The sequence below is a fragment of the Pleurodeles waltl genome, chromosome 6 (assembly GCF_031143425.1).
Source record: "Pleurodeles waltl isolate 20211129_DDA chromosome 6, aPleWal1.hap1.20221129, whole genome shotgun sequence".
NCBI lineage: Eukaryota > Metazoa > Chordata > Amphibia > Caudata > Salamandridae > Pleurodeles > Pleurodeles waltl.
The window spans coordinates 426,079,967-426,089,777 of NC_090445.1; positions in this window are offsets into that span (position 1 = coordinate 426,079,967).

Genomic DNA, 9,811 nt, shown 5'->3' on the forward strand with positions numbered 1-9,811 from the left:
ATGGTGAGCTCTCATGTGAATCATTTTGGGATAACTGACTTTCGTTCTGAGTAGGCATGTTTTTAAGCCTCCTTGTAGCACATATTCTGGCTTTAATTTACTTTTAAAAGCCTGCACTGCATAGTGCTATTAGTCCACTTTTGTTTCTCAAAGGCCCAGCCGTTTTTAGGCAACCCCCGACCGATTGTTTGAACAGGAGCAGTTGTATTTACGAGCTGTATCCTCACAGCTTCCCCTACTACAGACCTAGCAGCTTCTATGTGTTCAGGGTATTTGAGTCTCTCAACTTTACCCTGTGAATGCCTGAAACATCAGGAACGTGTGAGGTTCTCTCCTAAATGTATGTTTTGAGCCTAACAGGGGCTGATTTATATGGCGCTGTCAATGTGTTTTGAACTTTTAGGCCTTGGTTGAGGGGTTCTAGCTGCTTTTTGTTCTTGAGGACTCGTAAGAATCAAAGGACTTTAGTAAGTATATCGTGGACCTTCTTTTTATATTTTGACCTCTGGACAGCTTTATTAATAAATGTGGAACCGTCACTCGTTAGGGAGCACCTTAGGCCTAGTCATGCTGGTATAACACCTATGTCTGCAGTGGCTGATTCACAAGCTTGTAACACCTCTCTTCTACACCTTTCCACCCTCTCAATTATCTCCCTCTGGGCATCCCTCAATGGACTGTTCTCGCTTCTTGCCTTCCCCAGTTTTAAGGTCTTAGAGTTCAGCTTGGATTTTAGCTTGCTCACAGCCCGTTGTGTGTCTTTGATATATGTCCTTAGTACAGTTTGTTGGTCAAAAATATCATATTCTAAGGCATTAGCTGCGGCAGTTGGAGTGGGTGTATATTAACACAAAGCGGACCTCGAACAGTTCCCTGGTTACCATCAATAGTGCCATTCTGAAGGTCAGGGCTTCCCCCATTAGATGCTGTTTCAAAACTCTGATTTTGAAACACGCTCCATCCTGTACTACTGTTGGAGTATGTTGAGGTGGGTGAGATTTACACTTGATTGGGGGCTGGTGGGATTATACCCTCCCAGGGGTGACATCAGATATGGGGAATTTAAATACTGGTCGTAATAGCTCAGGGCCGCAGAGATGTAGGAAGCACAGGGACTGGAAAGTGTTGGTCCACTGTGCACGGAGGCTGCTGGTGTTTCAGAACTCTCCATCACACCTGTCAGTACCCTGAGAAGCCCTATAAATGCAGAATAAGGGTCCTCAATGGGGTGATCATTTTCAAGCCTTGACTCCCAAAGACTATGCAGGATAGTTATAGACAGTTTGGGGGATGGTCCTCTGGGAAGCACATCTACATTAGACACCTCATACAAGAACATTTGGAGACCTGTGGATTATGGGGATCTGCCTGAGGTATAAAGGTATTTTTTAAGGTTAGATCAAAAGGAACTATTTGTAGCTCAGGGACCACCAACTTCTTCTTCCAATTGTTTAAGAAAAGGCAATTTGCTTTTGACTTTTTTTTTTTGCATCGCTTTAGGTTCCCTTCAATAATTTTACACAGCCCCTGCTGTTGTGTGTCTGCGACTGGAAGTGCGCACCCTTTAAGGTTATTTGCAGAGCCAGCGCATAGTTTGCCCTAATGCACTCTGCAACTCTCACCAATTGTTGACGTCTGGGTGTTTTGAAGGGTCGTGGCGATGTCCTTTGGAGGCGTCTACATCCACTTAGCGTTACGGAGGACTCCTCTAGAGATCTTTTGTGATGTCTCTACGATGTACATAAAAATACATATTAAATATTATTACATATTTTTTATACCCCCCCTTACTATATGCTAGAGGAGCAAGCTATTTGAGCGAGAAAGGCATTAGGATTCTTTTGACTCTGCATTTTGTAAAAACACACCAGATATTTTCCTTTGCGGTGTCCCTTTCTTTATAGGAAAACCGTCTTTAGGCACTGAAGATTTCCTTGTTGTTAACCCCTCTTTGAACTCCTTTTTTGTTTGCGGATCTACTTTTTGTGGCAGTATGCTGTCCTTGTATGCCTCAAGGGGATCTGTTAAGAAAAAATGGAATAAATGTCACATTTACAATATAATACACAGACTTGGTATGCTCATTGAGGGCCCCACCAATAGGGCCTCAATGGGATTATTTGGACTGTCAGGGTTGATGCTTACATAGCGTTTACACCAGGCCCCTTTTATTAACCTGCAAGAGCAATATCCTGCTGCACTCTGGGCCCTGTGTCTTGAGTCTCTAGGATTTGCAGTAGCGCGTTGACCGCCAGCTGTACTTCGGCATCATAACCTGTAAAAAACACATACACAAGATTTTTTTTTTTTAGAAAATACAAATAAATACATAAGACAGTATTGTTGAGACAGGTAGGTTAACAATGGTCTCTGAACTATAGAGCCTTAAATAGATGTACCTTGCTGAAAGGCAGCTGTTTCCTCATGGGTCCACGTTAGTTCTGGGAGATCCTGCGTACCGAAGATACTCATTTAGATTTAAAACCAACTCTTAACAATCAGAGGCAGCTTTAGACCATAACTCATTTTGCACCACATTTTATAAACAACTGACAATAACTCATTTTAAACTATATACTAGTCAACAGTAATATATTGCTAAAAAACATAACACAACAACCTAAAAAAAACAACCACTCCCAGGAGACTGCGCGATTAAGTAAAACACATGAAATATAAACATAGTGTGAAAATGTCATTGTAATCAGTGCCCTCTATTTGTTCAGAACTACAACGGTGTATTTTGCATGAAAAGTTAAGCATATGAACACAAGACCATCAGGAAGTCTCTTTCAATGGTTGTATTTTTCTGTTTAAGAGATTTACTGTGCACAGAACACACATATTAAGCAAGCATTTGCAATGCAAACGGTCTCACATTTATTTGAGTTAGAGATATTGGCATTGTAAATTTATACCTGGCTTTTTTGCTATATAAATTGGTTAACCTTTCGTTATAATTTTGTCTCTTCCTGGAATGTAATTCCAGTGGTTTTGTATATAACTAAAGTATCTCTATTTTTTTTCTATTTGTTGCAAAAAATGTAAATGTTAGCATGGCAGATTTAAATTAAAATGCTAAATGCTAATTCTAATACAATACCAATTTCACCACTTAACCATTAGAGTTGTTGGATGGCATATACAATTTTCTCAAGAAATACACTAGACATCTATTAACAGTAATAAACTAGAAGGGTCACCCAAATATACCAAGAGTGTCCAAACAGGAATAGTATAGTAAATTTGTTAACTATGCCTGAATTATGGATATAATTGTAATAAAGAGAAATTGTTAATACATATACAATGATGATATAAACATTTACAAAAATAAACTGTTGGCATTAGACTGTAATGCTTAAAATAGCTTCTAGAAGGCCTTATAATAAAATACCATCTATTAGAAATATGATTAGGTAACTGTATTGTTAGCCCCTAGAGGGGATAACCTCATAAAAACCTGCCACCTATCCTGCCACCAATAGGTAATAAGCCCGCAGTGGGATTAAATGTTCCTTTAAAGGATTGATTTGCTGATATTTTACAAACTTTGCTATTTGGACTTCAACTTTTGGCTTTTAATTTTAATTGTGTACCTATTTATACAGTAACTGCTCTCTACTCTGTGGGATTTAATTATAAAGATAGCGGTTAGAGGCCGAAATGTAGGATTACGCATATAGGGATTTAGAAGGCTGGAGGGAGCGGTATGGCTTAGGAGGGGCGGGGTGCCATTCAGGGTGGTTGGTGTGGTTTTAAACGGATGATATGCTATACAGGGTGAGTGAATTGTGACATTGTATGGTGCCATGGAGAGAATAGGGTGGATGCAGAGAGCAGGAGGGAAGGAGGAATAAGACAATATTGTTTGGGAGGGTTTGCCTCAATAGTGGAGCATTCATTTTATGTAGCTGGGAGTCAGTTATGGAAAGCAAACTGAAGTACTGAGAAGGGCTCTGGACTGTCACTGTATTACAGGTTTTCCAACTGGAAGCCTTAATTTCCGATCTCGGCTTTTAGACTTGCTTTTAATGAATAATGTATGCGTTTTAAATAGTTTTGTGATTTAGCAATATTCACTCATCTACCACTAGCTGTGCTTTTTCCAGAGTGTTTTAAGAGTAAAGACTGCTTTCCCCGCATTTCGTGAGCCATGTTATAAAAGGCTACATTGGCAGACAAATAATTAATATGCAATTCCACCTCCCACTTGATCGAACCAAGATGCCTGCACAACAAAAGTGTGTGAAGAGAATCGCAAAGGGAACAATAAAGATAACTATCTTTATTGTGACCAGATGTAAATGCAATTCACAGGCAAAGATTAACTAACACCAAAACGTGTGCACGGAAAATAAAAAAGAACAAAAGGGAACATTACCAAAACATGGGCTGGTCTGAAAGCAACTAAGACAAGCATTTAGAATGCAGTGGTGTTGTGTTTGCTGGAGTTAGAGCTCTTAGCGTTGTAAATTACTGACTGGACTTTTATTGCCACACAGACTGAGAAGAACAAAAGGAATAAAGCGAGAGCGAGCTGGCCCTGGAAAAGCCCCCCTCTGCTGTTGGTTTATGTTTACAGAGGGAGCAGGTGGGGAGGAGGGACTGAACAAGCACCCACAGAGTAAGACCAACAGGCAAATTCTAAAGAAAAAAAGTCCCACACAGAAGAGATAAACAGGACATAGCGTAATAAGACAGTACTTTGTGCTACTCCCAAAGAGAAAAAGGCAGGACAAAGAGGCAGAACTGACCACTAGCAAGCAAGGATTTTTGAAGGACACTGAAACCAACAAATGAAATTGCTTGAATTTGCTTGAACCCATTTTATAAGTATACTAAAAGTATACAACACGTCGAACGCTATGCTCGACCTAAAAAGACTATGAAAATATGAAAAAGCAGTAAAACGGTTACATAGGGGCACACGCAGAGAGCTACAAGTGGTATCTGAAGTGGGAGCTCGGATAGGGGTGTAAATTGTATTAAAGACAGACCCAAGACAGTTTAGGATTACTAGGTCTCAGGGTTCTGTGCATGTACAATTGAATTACAGCCACCCTGTGTTTTTTCAGAGGAGAATTTTGTACCCTGGCACTTACTTTTCTACCTTGGGCATTTACAATAAAAAAACAACCCATTTGCAATGCAGTGGGTCTCTCATTTGCAAACCTTAGAGCTATTAGCGTTGTAAATACATAAACCTGCCACATAATTTGGTCCTCTCCTGTCATATAAATCCAATGGCCCTGAGTGAAATTTAAATCTGCAATGCTGACTACAAAAAGTAAAATTTTCACAGCCCCACCATCATAGTTGCTTGCTGGCTGAAACAATTCTGAAAAAAAAAGATACATAAGGGGAACGGAGAATGGAGCCTAACCCTTTAAAAATAAATATAACCCTCAACAGATGCATCATTACTACTACACCTACCAGACAGCCACGGGTGGGTGCATGAAAGCATTTTATTTTATTTGTAAATTGTTTAGTTTATTGATGCGGGTCTGACCCTACAGCACGCCACACCCTGAAAAACAGCTTCAAGGAGCTGTACAAGCCTTAAGGTTACAAGCAGGGGTACTACCCAAAACCTCCAGAAATATGCTGCATGATTAGTCACAATAAATACAAACCCACCCAGTGTTAAAAACTACATTGTAAATATAAAGCATGCCATAGTTATTAACGTTAAGTAGAAGATGGCTAGCACCAACAATTTAAGCCTGACCCTTTTCAGCCATACTTTTTCTCTTTGATGGCCTGGGTAGCCCTGCTCTCCACAACCTTCAAATAAGTAGTTCAAAGTGGCTTGTGAATGTGGTTGTGTGTATGAACCCTGAGGGCGGGGTTTTTATACATGTGACAGCATGCATATTATGCACTGGCCTCACTTGGTGGAGGGGATGGGCACAGAAATATGTGTTTTGGGGTTTCACTTCACAGCCTCTGTCTGTTTCAGCCTTTGTGGCCCCTTTATGCTTTGACATCTGCTAATCATGTTTGACCATTCTTGTGGGAAGTTTGGAGCAAGCATCTGTATTAGGGTTTCATTTCACTGCCTCTGCTTCAACCTTTGTATGTGTAAGCCTTTCTGGTCACTTTATACTTTGACATCTGCTAATCATGTTTGGGCCCTCTCCTTGGAAGTTTGGAGCAAACATCTGTGTTAGGGTTTCATTTCACAGCCCCTGTTTGCTTCACCCTTTACATGTGTGAGCCTTTGTGGTCACTTTATACTTTGACATCTTCTACTCATGTTTGACCATTCTCAAGGGAAGTTTGGAGCAAGCATCTGCGATTTAGGGTTCCATTTCAGTATTGACTAATTGGTTCTAATGAAAGATACTTCTACTTTTAAAAAGCCACATTTGACCAGCCCCCCTTGGGTTAGACAGCAATGGGGAGGTTGGCTATGTATTCACACAAACCCTTGCTCTGATGAGCCAGATAGCTGGCCCAGGCATGCTCTCTTAGACTCAGAAACAATGCGCACACACCAGGAAGGTTACAATTTTACAACTCCTGTAGTCCTAGGCACTATGTCAAGGGTTCTGGCACGTGACTAACACGTGTTCAGATGATGTCACAACCCAAATGACCCCACCTACAACTGCGTCAGCTGAGGGGAGGGCTCTCAGTCATTGATGACATCACTTCCGGGACGGGGCACCTGTCACTTTTTACATGATGACTAAAGGTATCCCGGTATTCTACTTATGTCCATTGCTGCTCAAGCTGCCTTTGTCTCCTGACCTTGTTCTACTCACAAATTAACTAAAATCCTTTTGTACAGGAAATATTTCATCTTAAAGCTTTTAATAGACACCACAACCATGTGGGATATTTTCTCTGCTTTTTGTAATACGCACAAGGTAAATTTTCCACATTTAACTTATATTTGTAATTATTATTCCCATAAATGTACACCCATATTCTATCTCCTGGTCCTCATACTGTCATAGTTGGACTCTCGCTCCTAGCGAGACTGCTGGTTTAGGGATGATAGGCAACTAAGTCACTCATATAACAAGTCGCAATAGTCGAACAAACCCTCCGGGCTCACCAGCAGTACCTCACCAAAAACCCAAACCCAAACAGAAAATTACACTAATGTAGCGCTCAATGTCTCCCTCAATTTGGACATTTAAATCATAAACCCTGTCGGGCGGGAGAATGCGCCCATCCAGTCGTTAGTTGCTGTCACATACACATGATCTTTCAGACTCTGGTGACATATTGTGACTTCTGCCGATCTGTCCAGCAGGGTCACTGTCCATGTCTTGTTCATCAGCAGTGTTCTCAAGGTTGCTGGCTTGTTTTATTGAAAGTGCTGCCATCTTTTTCTTTTTAAATTGTACCTTTTGTTGTCGGAATTTGTCTTCTTTCTTGTCCGAAGACTGCTATAAGTCTTTCTTCTGTTTCTGGTATTCAGAATGTTGTTCTGACCGGCCCACTCCCTCACTCTGTCTATTCAGTGTGTCCTGAAAGGAACGAGAGGGACTTGGATCAGTATATCTGTCAGGAGCCTTTAAAGTTTCTCTATTTGTGAGATTATATCTCCTTTTGGAGATCTCTGGATGCGGAGAGTCTGGTCTCTGACTTCTTTTGTCTTTATTTTGTTTAGTTTTTTATCCCAGCATTTTTTTAAATCCTCTAGTGCTTGTTTAGTACCATGCTTAGGGGTGGCACTCTGAATTTCAGGATTCTTCGGCTTGACTCCGAAACTATCCCGTCCTATACTAGTACTGGTGTCGGATATAATTTTTGGTAGTTGATGCTCCTGTTCCAACTGTGGAGTCTCCCGGAGCCGCTGGCGTATAGCCAATGCTACCGCATGCCCTTCCCCTTTAATGTTACTGAGTATTATTGAAGAGAGTGTGTCAAAGTTACACATCAGTCTCATCCCCAAATCTAGGGCTGGAGCAGCCCAGTGCTCCTTTTGAATTTGTTTTAACACTTCTTATAAGTGTAGGGGTACCATGCGTGGTAGTATATATTGCAGCGAAGACTGTACCCCATGTGGTGCAGTCGTCCACTGAGGGAACCATTCCAAATGGCAAACAAATGGCATACTCCCTTGTAGTGAACTATGTCTATCAAAGTTCTGAACACATCTGTGTGATTAGTTGGAATTTATTTATCCAAAGCACAATGATTCCAAAGAACAACAGCCGACACATGTTTCGTCATCAAGACTTTATCAAGGCATAAATTCGTAAGAGCAATACCCAAAAATATAATTACACTGTTCTATGGTAGGGTGTCTTGCCAAATACTGAAAGGTTTTTGGTATTCTGTGCAAACATGGCCATGATAAGCCATGGAAAGTTTGTGCTCTGTAAAGCGAAGAGATACGTTATGGTCGACCATGCACGGAATACCAAAAACCTTTCAGTATTTGGCAAGACAGCCTACCATAGAACAGTGTATTGATAGCATGAATTTTGCCCTATTTTTGGATATTGCTCTTACAAATTCATGCCTTCAGAAGGTCTTGATGACAAAACCTGTGTCGGCTGTTGTTCTTTGGAATCATCGTGCCTTGGATAAATAAATTCCAATGATCACACAGATGTGTTCAGAACTTTGATTGCCAAACTCCACTACGATATGGACTTTATGGACTATTCTGGTGTGCCTTGGCAATTCAATATTAAACCTTCTAGTGTTGATTGGATTTCCAGTTGGCATAACCGCACCCGAGGTGGTTGGGTGCAATACCAGTAGGGCACCCTAGAAGTACCATCTGCAACCTTGAAACACTACTTCCCTTAGTATTTGCATATGCATATAGCAAGTGCGAACCTGAAAGCATAGCCACCCTTTTTTATAAGCTTGAACAACCTACAGTCTAGTTAGGTGCTCCCTATTCAGCTGAGGAGCATTATCCACGGACCACTAATGTCTCTGTTTAATGGTACTTAGGGTACCTGCTGTGTGATGAGACAGAGCTACTTCAGATTTCCGTAAATTAGTGCCGAAACACCATTGTTGGTGGTGACATGTCATAGGTGGACTCTCGCTCCTAGGGAGACTGCTGTTTTAGGGATGACAGCACTTTTGTTTGTGGGTGACTAAGGCATTCCTACGGCAAGTCGCAGTTGTCGGCCCAACCCTTCCAGCTCACAAGCAGTACCTCTCCAAAAACCCTGACACTAAAAGGTGATTTCTGGCAGCCTTATGCATGGACTCTAGATTGCTACATCTCAGGGAAGTTGTGGTGGAACGGAAATTACCATTTTCTCATGTTAGTAATAAGTCTCAGTCACACACAGGCAATTAAATAGATGCAGGAAAGTTTTCAATAGGTTTTTTGAAAAGACTGCAATCTAAAGTATAATGCATGACATGCAATGATTAGGATAACGAACAATAAAAGAATCATAATTGTGAAGATGAGTGTCGTGAATACAAAGGCTCCCACCATTTTGCAATAATCATGAGATATAAAATTCCTAGCAAAGAGAACCTAATCTCTACCCTGATGAGAGCTAGGTATGATAAACCTAATCTGCCAGTACCACGTCCATGAGAAGCGCCCACAAACCTTGTTTCCTTGGAATGAGGTCTCTAGGTCAGACTCCGTGGTGACACAAAGACTGATTTCTGCAGCAAGGTGATGTGCAGTGTAGACGGCATCTGGAAGGAATCCCTCTAATGACCTTGTCCGTGTGAGATGTATTGTACAGATCATATAGGACCCGTGACACAGGTATGTTCCGAAGCAATTGATAAAGAGGCAGAGGCGGCAATTAAAATAAATGGACTAAAACAGAGCAAGCTAAGCAGGTGAAAAGTCCCTAGG